Here is a 23608-nt window from a genome sequence, read left to right as displayed (position 1 = left end):
CTACTGGGCTTATATTCCAGAGAGATATTAAAGAAGGGAAAGGGATTTGCATGTGTCAAAATGTTTGTGGCAGCCATGTTTGTAGTGGTTAGAAACTGGAAAATGAATGGATGCCCATCAATTGGAGAATGATTGGGTAAATTGTGGTATATGAATGTTATGGAATATTATTGTTCTGTAAGAAATGACCAGCAGTTTGAATAGAGAGATGCTTGGAGAGACTTACATAAATTGAAGCTAAGTGAAATGAGCAGAACCAGGAGGTTATTATACACTTCAACAACACTATATGAGGATCAATTCTGATGGATGTGGCCCTCTTCAACAATGAAAAGATCCAATTCAGGTCCAGTTTATCAATGATGGACAGAATCGGCTATATCCAGGGAAAGAACACTGAAAATGAATGTTGACTACTTGCATTTTTGTTTTTCTTCCCAGGTTATTTTTATCTTTCTAAATCCAGTTTTTCTTGTGCAACAAGAAAAATGTACGGATGCATACCCATATATTGTATTTAAGATATACTTTAACATATTTAACATGTATGAGACTGTCTGCCATCTAGGGGAAGGGGGATGGAGGGAGGGAAGTGAAAAGTTGGAATAGAAGTGAGTGCAAGGGACAATGTTGAAAAATTACCCATGTCTTATATGTTCTGTCAATAAAAAGCTATAATAAAAAATTTAAAAATTATAGGTTTGTATTTTAAATTTTTATGAAAAAAATGTCAGAAGCAAGGGTCTTCTTTGACCTCACATGATGTACTAATGTATATATTTTTATGAAAAAAAATGTCAGAAAAATTATAGATTTGTTTTACTCTAATAATAACAGCAGATTATGGTTAGCTTAATTTAGGTAGAGAAATGTATAATTTGGTATGTTCAAGAATCAGTTACTTTGGCTTTCTTTGATGGACATAAATGACCGGTTATATATATATATATATATGTATATATATATATTGGATTTGAATTAGGAGTAAGGAGTGGTGGAGGATAGTGATTTATGCCAAAAGTTGTTCAATTTAATCCATTCTCGGCATTTGAATTATAATTTCAGAACAGCATATTTTCACATATTCTCAGAAGTATTGAAGTACACATTTTGCACTCTGAGTTTTTTTTAAAAAATTGTTTTGAAGGGACATGAAATTATAGAAATGATTTTTATCCCCCTGCTTCCCCAGTACTCACCCAGAAAGGGAAAATGTTCAGTGTGTTTGAATTCAGTAATGACATATCAATACTGCCCTCAATTCAGCAAGATGTTATATAGCTATAGGAAATTATTTTTGCAATGTGGTAAATCATACATTTTTGGCTCATAGGAGTAATGCAAACGGAATCTGAAATTCGAAAATTGGAAAACCAAAAGTAAGTTTATGTAGATAAGGACTGTCTTTAAGTGATGTTTGGTTTTCATGATCTCGGCTTTCATTAGGTTTTCATCTTAATTGGAAAAAAATGATTTTTTTTGGGGGGGAGTAGGTACTTTGAGAGTCCTTTTATCTCATGTTTCAAAAGAGTTGTTGGTCAGATCATTCTTTAAATGGAAGATAATTTTTTTTTGGGGGGGGGGAGAGAATGCTTTTAAAAAGAAGCAGTAGTTTATTGGAAGGGAGAGCTTGATCTGTAATTGGTTTCCATATTTGTTAGGGAAGCCTGATAAGAGTTAGAAAGCTTGAAATGGAGTAAGTCTTTTGTCTTGTTCTTTTTTCTACTCTTCCCCATATTAACCACTTCACCAATAATATTGTTCCTTTGAATTAAAGTGATTATATTTTTGTACTAATGCTGGCAAGATTTAGATGAAATGCTTTCTGTTCTGAATCTATTGGGGGGGGGGAAGGCTTTTTATTATTTTTGGAAATTTTGGGAAAAAATAAACCTGAGAGTCAACCAGAAGCAGTTTTTTGTTTGTTCGTCTCTGCCTTCTACTCTCCTCTCTGCCCCCCCCCCCACATATATACACACCCACTCACCCACCATGACAAGCATAATGGCTTAGGAAAACAGGAAAAAAAGGGAAATTGGGAATATTCAGCTATATAAATGCTTAAATGGACTAGACACATTACTATTAAATAAGTCTTTTAAGTCTTATTTTGTGCCAGTTTTGGAGTGAATAAAAAAATGTACTTCTAAGCATTTAATGTTGCCTAAAATTTTATTCCATTTTAATCCTGAGAATTTTAAGAAGTTCATCTACACATATAATACAAAGTGTATTTATTTAGGATAATGATTTATTTTTCTTATCGACTCAGATGTTCTGATATAGACAATTGCTTTATAAAACCCATACTTTAAAGCTGAATCAGTGCCCACCTTCAGTATTATTTTTTTGAAATTCGATAATTTATTTGTTAAATTTCAAAGAACTACCAAGATGGTTTTTAAAGAGGTAATGTTATACTATTGTAAGTCTTATTATAGCTATCAACATATATGAGGTAAGAGAGGAGGAGGAAGGTCTGTCTGTTTAGTTTTGTGATTGGTCATTAACATGAATAACTTTGATTTTTGACCAGTAAAAGCAGCTGATGATCCTTTGGGTAGAAGTAATTGAATATAAATATGCATTTATTAGGTAGAAAGTTGAGGATTGTTTCTTCCATTTACATAACTAAAGGAACCTTTTTGTTGAATAGTGGGATTAATTTAATTTTATTTTTTAAACCAGAGCTTTTGTTAACATAGGGAACTTTGAATGTATTAATACCGATCAGTGAATCTGAAACTTGGTCATACGATAGTTGCCTAGAGCAATATATATATATATATATATATATATATATATATATATATATATATATATATATATATATATATATATATATATACATATATATATATTGCTCTAGGCATATATATATATATATATATATATATATATATATATATATATATATTTCTCTATTCACAATTTCACAGCTAAGACTCTTCACTTTTCTCCTTTGCATATGTGGAAACTGAGGTCCACAAAGGCTGCAACTTGTTTACTTATAGGAAGATAGTTTATCCATGCATAAAAAAGAAAGGCGTTAATTCCTCTCTGTGGCTCAACTAGTTGCTTCCCAGAGATTTTGGTAAAGCTGTTTATTATATAGCAAATGACCTTTTAAAAAAGGCATATGAAAAAAGATAGTTAAATGTCTCACTGCCAGATTTCAACAGCACAAATATTAGATTCCAAGCTGAATGAATTATTTCAAATGATTGGTAGTTTAGCCAGATTTTATTGCTGAATATACTTCCTAAGTTTTTGATTCTGAGAATCCAGTTATTTAAGAAAATATTTGCCATTTTTCATGTAGCATACAAAAGTTCCCAAACAAATTGATAAAATATTTATCTGAAACTTCTAGCTTAAAAAGTTTTGATTTTATGTGACTTTCTTTTTCCTCCCAAGTTCTGACCCTGGTATAATATAAAATCCTTAACACGGAAGCTGGGAAGCCAAACCAATCTCATTAAACAAAAAAAAACCCTGGATGTTCCAGATCCATTAAAGACCCCGTCTTTTCTTTTTTTTCTCTTATTATAAAATGCTCCTTATCTCTTTGTGTTCTTGATTCTGTAACTTGTCTTTTTCAACTCAAGGCATCTATACCATGTCCGTTACACTGCTATGAGCATCACTATCTTTATTCCCCACTCTACTTCCAATTTATAATCTCGCACCTCTTCCCAAACTCCATTTTCTATTGTAAGCACCACTATTTTCTAGGTTTACAATCTCAATATTTATCCTCAATTCTTCACTTATTTTACATATAAGTCAGTTGCCAAGTTTTACCTTTCCTACCTCCATAACATTTAATATATGATCCCTTCTCTCTGTTTCCCTTGTTTGAGCCCCCATTAACTCTGCCTAGACTACAGCATTATTGACAATTTTCTTGCCAACTCTGCTAAAATGCCACCTTTACATGAAACATGTTCAGAATTCTGATGAAGTCAATGTGATATCCACCTCTGGTCTAATACAACCAAGTCCATGGCCTTACCTGAATATTTTGTATAACCTTATGGAGATATTAATTGTTATTACCCATTGTTACTATCCATTCTCCTTACAATCTTAAATGGCAGGATCTTTCCTTTCTCTTGTTGGATTCCCAACTTTGTCAGACTGGAAAAGAAACCTCTTCAAGGTCCTTGAAAAATCATTGCTCATCTCCTTTGGCATTCAAAGTCTTTGTAACCTAATCTCAACTTATTTTTCCAGCCTCATTAAACATTTCTCATCTCCTGGCCTCTGCCATCCAACCAGATTGGCCATCTCTCTGTTTTTCACACACAGTCCTCTACAGCTGGCCAACAATATCCCATCCCTCATCTCAACCTCCCTCTGCCTCATAGAATCCCTCTATTTAAGACATAGCTCCTGCATTGTCTTCTACACAATGTACTTTCTAATGCTTTATACATTTTTTTTTTTTTTTTTTTGCTGAGGCAGTTGGGGTTGTGACTTGCCCAGGTCACATAGCTAGGAAGTGTTAAGTGTCTGAGGTCATATTTGAACTCAGATCTTCCTGACTTTAGGGCTGGTGCCCTATCCATTGTACCACCTAGCTTCTCCTTCCTATACATTTTTAATGACATCTTCCTATACATAATAATGCAACCATTCCTTTCTTGGCTTATTCTATATATATTTAAATAGATTGACATTTCCTTGACAGAATGTTCCTGAAATGTATCCTCAGTATATAAGTAGTACAGTATTTGGCAAATAGCAGTTATTGCATGCTTATTGATTGATGATTCTAATAGAATAGCTCTGCTGTCCATTAGAATAGATTCCTTAGCAAGATTGGAACACATAGCATCTTCCTTCATTTTTGTGAAATGTTGATCATGGTCATATTTTTCAGAGCATTAAGTCTTTGGAAGATGATCCATATTTGTGTTTGGCCCATTTTTGTGTTTGTGGAGCTCTTTTGAATTCAACAAGAGAATTGTGTCGTAGAAAAAAAAGTCCTTAGTTCTAGAAGAGGTGTCAATTTTCATATGTTTCATGAAATTCAATCTCGGAATGCTGTATTTTTCCTTTTGTTACTTTTCTTCTACTTGTACTTTGTTCATTATACTTTTATGGCCATCCTTTTAACAAAAGGACCACCTAATAGATATGGGTGCAATAAGAAAGCTCTTGAATCACAGGTCTTGAGTTCAAATCTCAGCTCAGCCACTTAGTGTCTGTGATTTTGGATAAGTTACTTTTCTTTTTTGGATCATAGTTACCTCATCAATAAAATTAGGATATTGGATTTCATGTCCTCTAAATTTCCTTCTAGCTCTCAATCTGTGATCCTGTGATCTCTTCTCATTGCTCTTTCCTCCAATTTATCCTATATGTGCACGCCACCAAAATGAAATTTTTTATTATAGCTTTTTATTTAAAAGATATGTGCATGGGTAATTTTACAGCATTGACAATTGCCAAGTCTTTTGTTCCAATTTTTCCCCTCCTTCCTCCCACGCCCCTCCCCCAGGTGGTAGGTTGACTAATACATGTTAACTATGTTAAAGTATAAATTAAATACAATATATGTATATATGTCCAAACAGTTATAAAATGAGTTTTTTGAAACAATCCCTCCAAAAGGTTCTTTCCTTACTTAAGAGGAAGCTTCCTCTTTGCCAATTGTCTGAAGATTAATTAACATGGCAATCAAACTCTGTAATGTGACTTTCTACTTTCACACTTTCCCTTTGTGGAGGCTAGGTGGCACAGTAGATAGAGCACCAGCACTAAAGTCAGGAAGACTCATCTTCCTGAGCTCAAAATTAACCTATCCACTTATTAGCTGTATGTATCAAATCTCTTACCACTGTTTGCCTCAGTTTCATCATTTGTAAAATGAGCTGGAGAAAGAAATGGCCAATATCTCTGTCAAGAAAGCCCCAAATGGAAGCGAATGTAAATTGTTAGCACTACTGTCTATCTACCCAGGTTACTTATACCTTCGGAAGCTAATAATTAATGTGCAACAAGAAAATGGTATTTATACACATATATTGTATCTAGGTTATATTGTAACACATGTAAAATGTATGGGATTACATGCCATGGGGGGAGGGAGTGGAGGGAGGGAGGGGATAATTTGGAAAAATGAATTAAAAAAAAAAAAATGAAAGCCCCAAATGAGGTCACACTGAAGAAATGACTGAACAACCTTCCCCTTTGTGAATCCCCTAATCCAGTTAAATTATTTTATTCCTTATTTGGTTCAAGCAAGTCGTGTTTATTCCCATCTTTGAATCTTTTCTCAAAAACCTTAAGGTGATACAATTGTATAAGACCTTTGAGTACTTTTACCTCCTTTTCTACTGAAGAACGTTAAGTCCCAAACAATTTGTGACTTGCTTAAAACTATATTCCACAGACATGGATTAAAACTCAGGCTTTAGAAAATGTATTCACTATATATATATATATATATATATACACACATGTATATATATATGTATGTATATATATATATGTATGTGTATATATATATGTATGTGTATATATATATGTATGTGTATGTGTATGTGTATGTGTATATGTATATATGTGTATGTGTATATGTATATATGTGTATGTGTATATGTATATGTGTGTATGTGTATATATATGTGTATGTGTGTATATATATGTGTGTGTGTGTGTATATATATATATATATATATATATATATATTTAAACTTAAAGCATTTCACTTTATAGTTCTGAATTATCTTCCTAACCCATAGGTTCTCAAACTTTGGTCTCAGAACTTTCTTAAAATTGAGGACTCCAAAGTGCTTTCTTATTGTTTATATATTGACATTTATTACATAGAATTTAAAATTGATACATTCAAATATTCATTAGTTTAAAAATAACAGACCCCTTGTATAATCACTCAAATAGAATTTTTATGAAAAATAACTTTTCCAAAACAAAAAATGACATTTTATATATCTGTATAAATTTCTTTAATGTCTGGCTTAGAAGACAGCTTGATTCTCCTATCTCCTTTTGCATTCAATCTGTTGCAATATGTTGTTTGGGTTGAATTATATGAAGAAAATTCGGCCTCACAGATATGTAGTTGAAATAGGGAGGAATATTTTAATAACAAGTCTTAGTATCATTATGATAAAAATAATTTTGACCTCACAAACCATCAGAAAAGGCATTGAGGACTTTCAAAACTATCCTTTTGAGTACTGCTTTGTATAGCTTTTAGCTTTATGGAGCTCTCTCTCCCTGACTAACCTTCACATACCTTATATTTTAGGCAAACTGAATAGTGACCTAGTTACTGAATACATTCTGTGCTACCTTTTGTTCATATTCTCATTACTTGGAAGTTTTGCTTCCTAATGTTGCCTTTGAAATCCAATTTATCTTTCAAAGTTCAGAATATATATTGTTGCCTTCATAGAAGCAGCTTAGGTGGCATGGTGGATAAAATACTGGGCTTAGCAGGAAAACCTGAGTTCAAATCCTGTTTCTTAGATGTGACCATAGTCACCACTTTTTTCAGCTTCAGTTTCTTATATATTAAATGTGGGATTGATGACCTTTAACATCTTTACCATTCTTAAGTACGATCCCATGATTATAATCATGATGTATTCCACCTTAGACTACATCTGGAATATTGGAAGTCATGTTAAAGAAGGATAATGATAATCTGGAAGAGAACAATCAGGATGAATGTTGAGGAAACATGAATTTAAATTGGTTGATGGAAATAAAGATATTTTAAGTTTGAAGAACAGAAAACGTTTAAGGGTTTTCAGGTATATTTAAAAGACTGTCAGGAGGAAGAAAGATTCAATTTATTTTATTTATCTCAAAGAGTACAAAAGTTAGAAGAAAGGTTAAATTTCTTTTGGTTGGTCCAAAGTACAAAATTAGGAGCTTTGGATAGAAGGTAGTAGAGAGGCAGAAATTCAACATTTGTAATAAAACGAAACAAAATAGAAATTTGCTAACAATTAAAGTTATATAGAAATAAAATGTTTTCTAATTGAATGAAACCTCTTTATGAATCCCATGGTCAAGGTAAGAGTGCAAATAATGAGTTCCTTGTGACTGTAGGTCTTGGAGTTAGAGGTTTAATTGAATACTTTATTCTACTTTATTGTCTAGGTTGAACTAGATCAGTGGTGTCAGACTCAATTAAAATTGGAAGGAATAGGGAAGGAGGGCAGGTAAATCATACCTAAGGATCCCTGTATGCTTCAAATTGACTTAGTTTTAAAATATAATGCTATCTATATTTTGTTTCATTTTTATTTATTTTATTAAATATTTTCCAATCATGTTTTTATTTGATTGTTTGATGGCTCTGAATTAAATGATTTCTTCTATACCTGTTTTTTAATTATTTAAATAAAGACTTTGTTTTTTGAGACCACTGTGTAAACTTTCATATTATAATTTCCTTATTAAACCATATCTGTTGTTTTGTTTTTGTCTTAATAAATCTGCCTTGCTGGAAAAATTGGATTTCTCCTTGCCTAAGGTTCTTATAACTTCAGGGTGACTTTCAAAGTGATGTATTCCATTGCTAGTTATAAAGGACAGATCAACACCAGTTGGTACTTGAAAGAATGTGTGTTTCTATTTTTAAAGATAGATTTTTATTGAACAGTGTATTTTTTTAAAAGGGAAGAGAGGCTCTTACTCTGTCTCATAAAACTCCTGTTATACTCTTCCGATCTGCCAGTAATCATCTTTAGGTTGTCAAGGTTTAGTAGCCAGGGAACAGATTTATTTCTAAATCATTCATGTTTATAAATTGGAGTACAAATACAAAATAAGCAACTGTCAAAACCTCTTTTCCTAGAGTATTCTAATCGACTTAATTTCTCTCTCTCTCTCTCTCTCTCTCTCTCTCTCTCTCTCTCTCTCTCTCTCTCTCTCTCTCTCTCTCTCTCTCTCTCTCTCTCTCTCTCTCTCTATATATATATATATATATATATATATATATATATATGTGTGTGTGTGTGTGTGTGTGTATAATATTATTTAATGCATGTACTGCCATGATCAAGTTTTTATTCTTTAAGATCAAAATTTAATTTTTTTATAACTTAAAACCATATTTTTCTTTCCAGATAGATTTCTATTCTTTTCTTTAAAAAGTATCAGCTAATAGTGTATAGTCATTTTAGTTTTTCACAATGGGAGAATGTTAAGCCAAAGAAATATTCTTGATGACCTTGAAATACTTTCCTAATAAAACTCCCAAATTCCTCAAGTTTAAGATGCTACTTCTGTCCTTAATATAGAATAACAAAGGTTGCTAATATTCAGATCTCTGAATTTAAACATGTATATTTTTATGTACATATATATATATATAATGTATATGTATTATATATATGTATATACATATGTATACATGTGTATAAACTATATTGAACATAATTGATTTCTTTTATAGGCCTATATTTTATTTTACATGTCTAAAATCATTATTCTGAGAAATTATCTAAATATTTCTCCACTGCCAAAGGAGTCTATGATCCTTTACTTCCTTAAATTTCTTCAGTGCTTTAGAGTACATCAGGGTTTTTAGCCATTTAAGAGATTGATCACTTAAAATGTCCACTAATTAAAGTTAATATTCTGTGGGAGCCTGTATTATAAAACAATCTTAAGAGCTTATGATGAGATACTTGAGAATATGAAAATATAGTGAAGGAAAAATACCAAAATTTGTATGGGCTCTCTGTTAGACAGACCTAACTTTTGCATTGAAATCTAAATTAGCAAGACACTCAAGTTGGGTCCACCAACACATTGATCTGTGTCTACCCTCTCCATATAAATAATTGTTTTGATTCATATTGGGAAATATAATCCTAACTCCATAATGTATATTGTAGTATCCCTCTAAAATAAGTCTTGTTAACCTTTTTTTATGAGTGTCATGAATCCCTCTCAGAATAATTTTTTTATTAATAATTTTTATTATATATATATTTTTTATAATATTATCCCTTGTATTCATTTTTCCAAATTATCCCCCCCTCCCTCTATTCCCTCCCCCCGATGACAGGCAATCCCATACATTTTACATGTGTTACAATATAGTCTAGATACAATACATGTGTGTGAATATCATTTTCTTGTTGCACAATAAACTTTAGATTCCGAAGGTACATGTAACCTGGGCAGACAGATATTAGTGCTAACAATTTACATTCACTTCCCAGTGTTTCTTCTCTGGGTGTAGCTACCTCTGTCCATCATTGATCAACTGGAAGTGAGTTGGCTCTTCTTTATGTTGAAGATTTCCACTTCCATCAGAATGCATCCTCATACAGTATTGTTGTTGAAGTGTACAGTGATCTTCTGGTTCTGCTCATTTCACTCAGCATCAGTTGATTTAAGTCTCTCCAGGCCTCTCTGTATTCCTCCTGCTGGTCATTTCTTACAGAGCAATAATATTCCATAACCTTCATATACCATAATTTACCCAACCATTCTCCAACTGATGGACATCCATTCATCTTCCAATTTCTAGCTACTACAAAAAGAGCTGCCACAAACATTTTGGCACATATATGTCTCTTTCCGCTCTTTAGTATTTCTTTGGGATATAAGCCCAGTAGTAGCGCTGCTGGGTCAAAGGGTATGTACAGTTTGATAACTTTTTGGGCATAATTCCAGATTGCTCTCCAGAATGGCTGGATTCTTTCGCAACTCCACCAGCAATGTATTAGTGTCCCAGTTTCCCCACATCCCCTCCAACATTCATCATTATTTGTTCCTGTCATCTTAGCCAATCTGACAGGCGTGTAGTGGTATCTCAGAGTTGTCTTAATTTTAAGCATTTCTCTGATCAATAGTGATTTGGAATCAGAATAATTTTTAAATGCACAAAATAAACCACAAAGAATTACAAAGGAAACTGATTATATTAAAATAATTTTAAAAATATTTTAAGAAGTTTAAGAAATTCAAAGTAAGTCAGTCTTCTGCTAGGTATTTAGGCACCAGTATAGTACTTTTGATCTCTCTCTCTCTCTCTCTTTTTTCCTTCTGTGTTCCTTGTAGTTCCTTAGGTATCAGTGTGGTATAGAAACGAGCATTGAGTCTAGTTTCAAATTTTTGCTTTGTTGTTTAATTATGGAGTGAATATTGTTCCATCTTGACTTAAAAAAAAAAGTTCCCTAATTAGAAGTGTATTACTGTGATATACTTGTAAAGAAATACTAATCCAGGAATGAAGAGATTTCTAAATGGCTTGAAATATCTAGGTAATCATACTTTTTTTTTTTTTTTTCCTTACATACCATTGGGCATGAGAGTCCCCATGTGCAAAAAGGAGAGGATTCGACCTGGATAATCATATTAAAGCTAGAAGGATGTGTAGGCAAATCCTCTTGTTTTGCATATGAAGAGACTGAGACCCAGAGAGGTCAAATAAAGGTGTTTCAGGTCAAATCAGGAAAATGTAGCAGTTAGGATTTGAGATCTTCTGGCTCCAACATTTTTTCCACAGTGCCATTCTGCCTTAATCTTTTATTTAATTCAATATATATTACATGCTTAATTATATGAAAGACACCCTTACAGATGCTGAGTTCCTTCCTCTTCTACTAGAGGCTTTTAATTTTTTTTCCCTCCCAGTTTATCTCTTTTTTTCTATCTCTAAAACAGAGATTTTTTTTTTTTGGGGGGGGGGCAGGGGAAGAGAAGGAATCTGTTTTGAGCTTCCTGATTGCATTTTAGGTATTTAATAAATATTTGAACTTTGTTAATGCTACCACTATTTTTCTAGCCATATAAATTTATAATTTTGAAGTTATCTTTTACTCTGAATCTTTCACTATGAATCAATCAATTGCCAAATCTTATCTCTTTTTCTGTTCTTATAACAGTTATGATTTAGACCCTCATACCTTCTCTCTTAGACTACTAAATTAACCAATAAATTGCTTTTCTTGTTTCTAGATTTTTTTCCTCTTGCCCCTGTATTTTTCGTACTCTTGTTTTGCTAATATATTGCTGTGGTCATTTTGGTTATACTCCAGAACTTTCAGTAACTTTTCACTACCTGCTTTATACTCTTGATTGACTTCAAATCTGTCTGCTTAGTAATCTTGTTTTAGTTAAAAAAGCTACTTGCTTCCTTTTCCTATATATTATTTATGCCCAAAGTCCCAGGGAAACACCAGGCAAACTTAGCACCAGGTAAACATTCAGTTACCTCTCCATGATGCTGTGTGCGTGGAGGGTCCCAATTAGAACAGATTCTAAGCTGATGGCCTTCACCAGTGCCCTCTTTATTTTTTCTCTTGTTGGCTAGATCCTGGCGCAGGGAACCCCATTCATTTAGGCACATTTCTCTTTCTCACTTGGTGTTGGGACCTCCTTTGGGCAGGGTAGGACAGGCTTTGGTACATTCAAAAAACTTCCTTTAGTCTTACAGCCAAACTACTGTATATTCCCATCTAGTAAGTAAACTCCTAAAGAGTAAGGGCTTGTTTTTCTCAGTTTGTATCTTCTGGGTTTACCACAATGCTTGGCAAATAATAAACACACAGTACAGGCTTTTTCATTCATTCCATATTTTGGTTCACCTTGATAAACTTGAAAGAAACCCTGTTTTATAGGTTCATTAATAACTGCACAAAAAAATGAAGTTCCCTTTGTTAAGATTGCTACATGGCTGAATTTGCTAGAGTTATCCAGATGCATATAGCTTTGATATATCATTTGAAATTATTTCTGTATATTCTCCAACTTCTGTTTTTGCTTTCAGCAGCCTCAATTAAATGATAACGACATAGAGAGATGGGAGATCTTGTTAGCTTAACACTGTACAAGTGGTTTCCCTGATTCTTTATTGGTCTAGTTGCATTTTAGTTAAGCTTGTTCTTGCTAATTAATGTTAGGTATATGACTTAGAGGGCAATGCCAAATGGGCCTGTTAAATCTTTTGCACAGCCATCAAATTAAAAGCTACTACCACTCCCTCTTCACACCCAGAGTCCGCAGTCCTTTAGAAATGGTGTGCAGGACCTAGTTTATTTTACATTTTCTATTTTGATAAGAAGGGCCAACTTGAGGCAAATATTCCTGTAATACATTAGCTATGAGTTAATATCTTGACAAGGAATAGTTAACTGCTGTGAGCAGAAGAATGGAATTTAGGATGGGTAAAGAGAATGTGTTTAGAGTTGAAATCAGAGACTTGGTGGAGTAGTGGGGGGGAGTGAAGACCAAATTGTTGCAACGCATAACAAAATTTGTCTCTTTTTTCCCTCTTGAGGCCACCATGTTTATCAGAATCTTTTAATTTTAATTTAATAAACATCTTTTTATACATCGTATCTGACACTATTCTAAGGTTCTGGGAAATAGTGACCAAAATAAAATAAGCTTTGCTTTCAAGGAGCTTATGTTCTAATGCTACCTACTTTTAAGTTGTTGATTTTTTGTTGTTGTTGTAGCTGTTCAGAGGGAACTGTGTCATTATGATTTGAGTTTATCTGATAAGACTCTCAGTGGATATGCCAGCCATTTTACTTGAATTTCCTTTATCAGCATATTTGGTTAATGTAAGATTGTTGAGGGGGCTCGTTGGCGAATTTCTCACCAAAATTCATCACAGCAGGTCCATATATCTAAATAGAATCAAAGAGAAGTGAGTTAGATATGAACAAGTTCTTAATTGATTTGGAAACAGTGTGTAGGGGCTTTGGAGGAAGTCATATTACATATTATAGAAAATGTCTTGTGATTAACTAAAGAAGACCAAATAGTAGCAACTAGTTCAGAATTAGTCAGATAGGAAAGGACTATAGATTCAGAAGCTGCTATTGATTCCATCTCCTCTAAGAGGGATTTATTCTTAATCATCTTCAACCAAAGAGATGATGAGATTAAATGAAGGCCTCTTGAGAAAGGTAGCTGGACATGCAGACAGAACCCAAGAAACCCCAAGTCACAATCTTGTCAACCTCAAAAGGTAGTAGTGATGTCCACTGGAGCCAGAAGCAATACTACCAGACCAACATTGGGAAAGATATAACAAATTAGAAATATGTAAGAAAGGCAGCTTCTGGACTGTTCGAGGACATTGATTATTGGAAAACAGCAGAGAGCTTTAGGAGGAGCTGGAGCTTCATGAAGACACAAATAGAGGAAGGGACTTATTTTAAACAAGAACTATGATTATTGTCACTTTGTCACACTTTTCCTACACGTGTACCTTGCTACCATTATACTATTAAGTTTGAGTATGCCTTGCCAGAGGACCTTCTATGTTCAAGGAGTGTATGCTTTTGGTTTTGATGAGATTGTTTCTTCAATAGCTATTTTTATTATATCTCTTAATAAGTAAATACTTTTTCTAAAATCTAATAAGTAGGAAACACACTGTGAAGGACTCATGAAAATCCTTTTTCTCACGAAAAAACTCAGTCTTAGGGTTACTCCTAACACTTTCTGAGCAGGAATAATACAGCTGTCCCTTTCCCTTTTTCCTCTCCTCTTTTTTTAGGCAATCTGGACTGCCAATTCAAATGTGAGTTGGGAAAATAGTTCAAATTAACACATGTCATTCAGTTATCTGGGAAGTAGATGTCTTTGTCTTCTGTTTATTGACAATAAAAAGAAGTATTTGGATTTTCATTTGATTTAAGAGGGTACATAGTTAAGCTGGAATAACTAAGGCCTTAAGAATCTCAGAACCAGATAATGTTGCTCAAAGTTCTTAATAATATATTTGGAGGAGGAGGGAAAGAAAATAGCTATGTTTTTAGTACCAAAACTTATTTGAAATGAGCATTTTTTCTCTTAAACTTCTTATGATGTTTGAATGTCAAATTTAAACATTCACAACGTACCAAAAATATTTAAGGCATCATTCCACATCCTAAGAACTTTCATTATAAAGCAAAAAAGAAAAAGGCAAGTCACAGACTTTTCTGTAAATGTCACTGCCAAGAATCCAGTTTGAGAATAGTGCACTGAAAATGTGCTACAATACAATTAGAAAATTACTGGGTGTCTACTATTTTTTGAATCTAAAACCTAAGTAAAAAGCACCTATATCACTGATTTTTACTTTGATCCAGCAGTGTTACTAGTGGGCTTATATTGCAAAGAGATATTAAGGAAGGGAAAGGGAGGGACCTGTATGTGCAAAAATGTTTGTGGCAGCCCTTTTCGTGGTGGCTGGAAATTGGAAATTGATTGGATGCACATCAATTGGAAAATTGCTGAGTAAATTATGGTATATGAATGTTATGGAATATTATTATTCTATAAGAAATGACCAGCAGGATGATTTCAGAGAGACTTGGAGAGACTTACATGAACTGATGCTAAGTGAAATGAGCAGAACCAGGAGATCATTATACACTTCAACAATACTATATGAGGATCAATTCTGATGGACATGTTCCTCTTCAACAATAGGTGTCAAACACCCTTTAAACTTTAATTAGGAAATATTTACTAAAAATATCACTAAAAATAACAGTGATATAGGTGCTTTTTACTTAGGTTTTAGATTCAAAACATAGTAGACACCCAGTAATTTTCTAATTGTGTTATAGTACATTTTCAGTGCACTATTCTCAAACTGGATTCTTGGCAGTGGCATTTAGGAATAAAACAGGAAAATCTGTGACTTGCCTTTTTCTTTCTTGCTTTATAATGAAAGTTCTTAGGATGTATAATTTTCTGTGCCTTAAATATTTTTTGCTACGTTGTGAATGTTTAAATTTGACATTCAAACATCATAAGAAGTTTAAGAGAAAAAAATGCCCATTTCAAGTAAGTTTTGGTACTAAAAACATAGCTATTTTCTTTCCCTCCTCCTCCAAGTATATTCTTAAAAACTTTGATCAATATTCTGTTACCTGGTTCTGAGGTTCTTAAGCCTTAGTTATTCCAGCTCTCCTTAGTGTGTGTGTGCGCATGTGCACACATGTGTGCGTGCATGCACTCGAATACATGCTTTTAATTTATTACTCTTTATGAGCTAGATACCAATATACAAACTCCTAGGAATCAAGCAGCTTGGGCCAGGAAGATAAAAAGCTCATGCTCATGCACACACTTGCACACTCTCCTTTGATTTTCTTTCCAAAGGATGATGATCAAGAACATACAGAAAACCTCTCCTTGAATATGATAAGCTAATGAAGCAATGACCTTTGGTAACTGCATCAAAGTAGAAGCATCTTGCAGCTAAGTGGCGCAGTGGATAGAGCACCAGCCTTGAATTTAGGAGGACCCGAGTTCAAATCTGGCTCAGACACTTAACTCTTCCTAGCTGTGTGACCCTGGACAAGTCACTTAACCAGCCTCAGGAAGGGGGGAAAAAAAAGTAGAAGCATCTTGGGAGAACCCTAAGGATGCCTTCTCATTTATGCTGACACCTTCTCACTCATCTTCATTCCAGAACTGGGTTTTTCCCCTTAATTTTCTGGCATGAACTCTGGTCAATTGGTTTGAATTTAGATAGATCAGTGTTTCCTAAATTGTGTTAGTTCAAATCTTTAGTTCTTCATAGTGACGTGCACAAAAATTGTGAAATAATTTTGACATTAATAATTTTTCCTTAAAATAGTAAATGTAATATTCATTAAAATCTTTATGCAATAATTTTAGGATGGAAAAACATTCTTATTTTCCTCTCTTAATTTCCTAGACCAATATTTCTTATAGTGACACTTTTCAACTCCAAAAGAGTTCTCTACCCATTTTATTTTGAGAGATGAAGATTTCAAATAATTCAGAGTGATAATTATTGGCTTTGGCCTTTCAATGTAAAAATGAATGATGGTATGGGCCTATACATGTGTATATGACAGTCAAATCAAAATAAACTCTACTACTAATATTTATAAACATGTTAAGAGTGCTAATTTAGTTTTTGGAATTTCACAAGGCAACTGGTGGTGTCAGCTTTCATATTAGAAAATTATCACAAGTCTTATGAGGATATCATTCCTGTTCTTTAATTTCTAAATTTGATTTAGTTTGAGTTACTTAGAATTTTTAAAATTTTATTTGTGGATCATACTTTTATATAATAATTACATTTATATAACTTTTAGTAGTTTGCAAGGTACTTTATATATGTATATTTTATTTTATTCTCAGCATATTCATTTTACAATTGGGTAAACTGAGGTTTTACCAATATAGGTAACTTGATCAGGCTGTGTTAAAAATCAGTGGCAGGGACAGGAGTGTGTCATAACATTCTTATTAGATGAAGAGTTGTGTTGGGTGTTAATGATATTTCACAAAATGTTTTCCACAAATCATTTAAAGGATGAAAAATAAACTCACATTTTAAAAGTTTGTTTTGAACCCTACTCTTAATTATATAATGGTTATAAGTATTATAAAATTTGTTACAAATAAATCATTAAAATTTCAGGCATAAATAAATTTGTATATTAAATAACAACAATAATAACAATAAATACAAAAAGGGGATTTCATATGAAACCATGCTTTTATGTTTCCTAATTGTGCCATGCTTTTAAAATTGTTTGCTTGTGTGTCCTTCCTTCTGAAGTTCTGTTCTCCTCTATAAATTTAAAAAAAATTTCCTTGATTTTTGTTTTTGTTTTGTTTCTGAGTTTTATTTGGTATCACTATAGCTAACTAGCCTTTCATTTCCCCTCCCCTCCTTAAAAACTATGAGAAAGGGAATAAAAAACTTGTGTAACAAGTAGAGTCATGGAAAATAAATTCACACAATGACTTTGTCTATAAAATGTATGTCTTCATTTTGAATCTGGAGGTGAGTTAACATGTATCGTTATAGTCATCTAGAGATAATTATTGAATATTGCATTGAGCTCTTAATATTTCAAAACTGCTTGTCTTTATAATTTTGTTACTTGAATATTTATTCATTCACTGTCAATTCATAAAGACTTCCCAGACTTTTAAAAAACTGTTCCTTTCATGATTTCTCTTGGGTACCATTGTATTCTTTAAATTATTACATTTTAACTTATTTATATATTGCTTAGTTGATGAGAACTCTCTTAAGCTTTTTACTTTTCCTTTTAATCCCTTCAGGACCAGGGAGTATTCACTTCTTTCCTTGATATATAACAGCTCCTTCCATTCACTCTTGATTCTCTGTTGAGTTTCGTTTATTTCTACACTACATAATGGGAAAAACCAGTCAGTTTTTGTATGAACAATGGATCTCCTCACCTTGTAAGTCATAGGTAGAATAGAATCAATCAGTAAGTAGCTCTATGACATTTAAAACATTTTCATCTGCAATCTTGAGGTAAATGTTCAGTGGGTTTAGCATGGATTAATGATGTTCTCACTGACCATCACAAAGTGGCCCATCTCTCAAGGATCATGTACTTATCATTAATCTATGGGCTTTTAAGAATTTTAAAATTGATTGTAAGACATGGGAGATACTGACATAAAATGGTCCAGCATGGTATGCCCTCATTAGATGTGTGATCTGTGAGCAAAGCAGAATTAAATTAGCTGAGAAGAAACTCGAGATGTGAAAAATTAGAGAATTTACCCCAAATGTTCATAGGGATTATTTATGTCTGACTTGTGGCAAAGCATTCTGAGTGTGTATTGATTTGATCAGCTACAATCGGACACACTATCTTGACTTTAATATAATGATGTAATTTTGGTCCTCTTCAAAAGGAAGGATAACAACCAATCAACCATTTTTACACCAAACTGTGTTCAGCTTTTCTTTATACCTTTTCACATAAGAATGAGGCTTTTCTAATGCCTGTGCCCTCCCTCCCACATCTTCCTCAGTATACTTCATTGATAAGAAATAGAGAATCCTTTCTACTCCTTTCTAACTTAATATATTCCTTTTTCCTTCTTTCCTCTTTTCCCTCTTAAAACTCTACAAACATAACCACTCCACCCTCACACCCCTTTTTCCCCCCCTTATTTAACTCATTCAAAACTTACTCAACTCATCCAAATTCTTGGGTACATTAAAGCTCTGAAAGGGAGCTCAATTTCTTCCTATATTTTTCTAGACCTTTAAGTTTAATTAACATTTCAGAGTTTCTCTTTGGCTTTGACCTTTAAATGAAGAAATATTTGAAAGTCTTCCATTAAAGTTCCATTTTTCTCCTCTGTAGAATTATATTTATCAGGTTAACTTATTTTTGATCATAGATCTATTTTTCTTCCAAAATATTGTATGCCAAGATCTCTTCATAGAGAAAAGGTTCTAGGTTTTGTGTGAATGATTGTGGTTCATTGGTATTTGAATTTCTTTCTGGATTCTTTGGAGCACTTCTTTCTTTGATATGTAGCCCTGGATTTTGGCTCTGACATTCTTGGGATGTTCTCTTTCTTTCAGGAAATGATTGGTGGATTCTGACTTTGCCATATGATTCAAATACATCTTTGTTAATGATTTCTTAAAGTATCATATTAATGTTTATGGTGGTGAGTTTTTGTTTTTTATTCATAGTTTTGAAGGAATCTAAACATTCTTAAATTCTCTCCTTGTTTTAGGTCAGTTTTTGATATTAGAGAACTTATATTTTCTTCTTTTTTTAATTCCTCCTCTAATTTTATTTATCTCCTTTTATTTTCATAGTACTAGCATTTCTTGATGCTTCATGGAATCACTGGTTTATCTTTGATCTATTTTAGTTTTCAGAGAGTTCATTAATTGCGTAAAATTAGACATATTAAGCGTTTTAACCTACTTCAACTTCTATTCTCCATAGCCTTTGTATTTCATTTTAAAAAAAGCTTTTGTTTCATTTCTTTCAATAGTCAGGTAGTCCTGGTGGGAATTTTTTTTTTCTTTTGAGTCTACTTTTAAGTTTTCATGTTTCACTTGAGGATCTACAATATTTTCTTTTTTATACTGGTTGGTGTTTTCTTTGGGTTACTAATATCTTTAGTTCTGATTAAGGGGACAAACTCTATTTCTACTCTCTCTCTTCCCTTTTTTCCCCCACCCCCATTCTATGCTTTTGGTAGAATTATTGCCTTGCTTAATCTTATGATTTTTGCTCTAACTTGAACCTTTGATATGCAAAGGTCTCCAGAATCTTAATATTAGCAACATGGTTCAAAGAACTGGTGACTTTGATACTACTGAATGTTTATGACTCTTACCAGAATCCCAGAACTGCCAAGTGTCATGTGTTGCTGTCATTCACCAATGTTTCTAAGGTCTGGTTTCTGGCTTCCCCAGACTCTACAACCTATATGTATTTCTGACCCATTTCTGGTTGTTTGGGAGGCTGCTAACTCATTAGCCTGTCTAGCACAGGTTTTAATAGTGGCTCTTTTTAATTTTGTCTTTGGTTTTCTGGGGAAGAAGTCACTCTAGTTCCTCATTGGATTTCTAGATCATAATTTGGTTTGGTAAAAAATTCAGGTTTTTGCTGGTGTCAGCCATCTTGGCTGTGAAATGGTCTTTCTTGCTTTACCAATAAGGAAATTGAGATTTAGAAAGATTAAATAACTTCTTTAGGATTAAGAATGAGGAGATTCTGCCTTTAGATGTTTCTATCTCCAAACATGGACAATCCAATGTGTCAGTGCTCATCTGCTCTTCTTTTCACATCATGTAGCTATCTGACCTTGGACAAGTTACTTTGAGTCCTAGCTTCCTCATCAGTAAAGTGACGAGTTGGATGAAATACCACCTTTAGGGTCCTTTCAGTTCTAATATATGAAGAGTATTTGTAGAGGGCTGAAACTCCAAAAAGGTATGCTTGAATCAGACAACTGAGCACACTCAAGGATAATTACCTATTCAATGTGAGACAGTGATGGCTCTTCTCACCATTGGTGCTTGCTGAATGTTTGGTGTTAAGATAATCATAGGCAAGTATTGGAGGACAGAGGGAGAGGAGCCAGAGAGCCATTTGGCCACAGGATGAAGAGGAGAGAGGCTGGTGACTCCAGACTCGAGAATCCAGGATACATCTTTGGCAAGCTAAGTGGCAGCTTGCCTGCCTCCTTCACTTCTCCCCCTAAAGACCAAGGACTTTGATTTATCCTGACTGGCTGATCCTGAAGCCCTCTAGGGAGCTAGCCCTTACTGTACGGTATTTAACAGTGAGGAAGTATAGTTTCTTTTGTTTACAGAATAGAGTGTATGCTTTGCACTTTTGAGAATACTTTTAATCAACTTTTGGACTTTTAGCAATTTTTGAAATTGTAAAATAGCAAATGTTTCTGAAAAGTAACTGGTAGAATTGAGCTAATTCTGAATTCTGACTAAATTCTAACTTTATCTTTTCAATTGATAGAGAATAATTTAATCTTTTTATAAGGCACCTCAGTTGTTGAACTTTTGTAGTTAAATTTTTTTACAGCAGGTCTTTCGTTAGAGAAAATAAGAAAAAAAAAAAAAAAACTATAGTTTTCTCCTAGCGAGTAACTAGAATACTGAGCCAACCATTCCTGAGGAATGGCCTTGGGGGGAATAATTGGAAACCATCATTATGAGCTAGATTGATGGGAGGGTATGTGGTGCCTACCCATGTGATTCCTTAATAATTTTCTATGACTCTGCTCCCCCACCCCAAGTATAATTGGAAGGAATCATGAAAGTTAATACTTATGACTCAGCAAAACTGTTAATTGCTTTTTGTAAGTATAGATCAGGATCCAGGATTCACTTAGGACATTGCAAAGTGTTAGAAAATTCGAATCACAGCTGCCTTTGTGCCCTGATATCAGTAATTTAGAAGCACCAACGTGAGCATTTGCTTTAATGCCTTCAAATTGTAATCTTTTGAGGATTATTGAGGGGAGTGGGTGGTGAGAGAGAAAATAAAAGAGAATATATTTAACATAGAGCACTACCCTCTAGTGTTCATTTCTTGAACCACTACCAGTTCCCTTGATAGGACAAGATGCTTATCTCTTTGCATGATTAAGAGATGTACCAATATACTATACTTAAGCCTTGTCTTTAGAAGTGACATTAAGAATACCTGTCAATATTTCTCTCTTTTTTATAATATTTGTCTTTCTGATTTGTTTAAATTGGCCTTGAATAGAGAGTAGAAAGAACAATTTGGAAGGTGTTAAGGCCTCTTCTTTCCATTCCTTTTTTCTGCTTGCCTTTTTTTTTTTTTCTTATAAATAGTCATTTGAGATGCAGCTTGAGATAATTTTTAGAAAGACTGACATTTGGAGGTGTCACCAAGAATTTTGAGCACATAAAGCCCTTCAACAAGGAGCTTTATAAGGGACATCACTTCATTACTTACTTTAATTTCTTCCTTCTATAAAACCCAGTAAAAGATCCATTTTGTGAAAGTCATATTATAGGTCATTATCCTATTGTGTAGAAGAGTATTTCAAGTGACAGGAGGGAGTTGTTAAGTGATTTCCCCCCCTCCCCACATCTGAACTGAACTTTTTTCAGTTCCTTGAGTATACAGTATAAAATTTATTATAGATATATGGGTTATGACCTTTAGTATTTTAAAAGAACTATAATTTAATTTATGTGGGCACTTTATTCCACTGAATTGTATTGTAAGCCCGAATAAGAAGCTGTGGTTTCCCCAAAATTCTCCTGGACGCTATCTGTTGATGAGCCTCTTCAAATTTAGCCAGATTAGTCTTTATACTGAAAGTGGCATTATGTGTTCACATTGGTCTTCAATTTAGAAGGGTAATACACTTGTCTAACTTTATATATATTACCCCAAACATTCAGGTGGATGATTTCCTGTATTCCTTGTTGTATGCAGATATTGAGTAGAGAGTAGAACTAAGTTTTTTCAAGAACTTTAGTAACTGATTATAGTTTCTTTCACTCTATCCCTTGGTGTACTATCTAAGAATTTAAACATTTTATTTTAATTCCACTATCAACAATTTGAACACTATTCTTCTCAGTTCCTTGAATCCCTAACTCTAATGATTTCTTTCCCTGACGAATACTAACATGAAGCATATCAACTCTCTTGAGTTTTATCACATACCAGGTTCAGAACATTTGATATTTCACGTTCTAGTCAGAACTATATTTATTCACCTTTTTCATTTTCATTTATACTGAACCTGCTTTTTATCCATCCTTGTTCTTTTAGTCCATTTCCTTCAGTCTTGTTTTACTTGGTTTTCATATTCAGTATTGACCCAGTAGTAAACCTGACTACCTTGCATAGAACACCTGGTGCTGGAGTCAAGATGATATGAGTTTTTAATCCTGCCTCAAACACCAACTGTGTGACCCTAAACAAGTTAATTAACTTCTCATCCTTAGTTTCCTCTTTGATAAAAGGGAGTTCATGAAAAGAGAATCTTTGTAAAGATTAAAAAAAAATAAAATGACTTATGAACCTTTGAAATGCTATATAAATTATCTATAATTATTATCTTATTACTTGCCTTTATTCTTTTCTTTACCACAAATTTCTTTCCAATCCTTACCTATCAATATTAACCATCTGACTTCTGTTTTTGTTTCATGATTTTAGAGTATTGGGAGAAATCATTGAGCCAATCTGATTTCTTCATTTACAGATGTATTAAAAACAATTGTTGCCTTTTGACTTTTCTACCTATAGTGACTTCCTATTTCAAAACTCCATAACACCTGTTCTGAGCCTTTGTGTTGGCC

At 33.3% G+C, this 23608-nt stretch overlaps 1 protein-coding gene and 1 pseudogene across 21 annotated transcripts in view; one reads left to right on the top strand and one right to left on the bottom strand.

Annotated features, from left to right (window-relative positions):
• Positions 1–12352, bottom strand: part of LOC141552230 (tubulin alpha-1C chain pseudogene) — a 30895-nt pseudogene extending 18543 nt beyond the window's left edge.
• ELAVL2 (ELAV like RNA binding protein 2) overlaps positions 1–23608 on the top strand; it is a 211329-nt gene that overhangs the window by 41976 nt on the left and 145745 nt on the right. The gene's annotated exons all lie outside the window — the stretch shown is intronic.

Source organism: Sminthopsis crassicaudata, chromosome 1 (assembly GCF_048593235.1).
Source record: "Sminthopsis crassicaudata isolate SCR6 chromosome 1, ASM4859323v1, whole genome shotgun sequence".
Classification (NCBI taxonomy): domain Eukaryota; kingdom Metazoa; phylum Chordata; class Mammalia; order Dasyuromorphia; family Dasyuridae; genus Sminthopsis; species Sminthopsis crassicaudata.
This window is presented reverse-complemented; position numbering and strand designations above follow the sequence as displayed.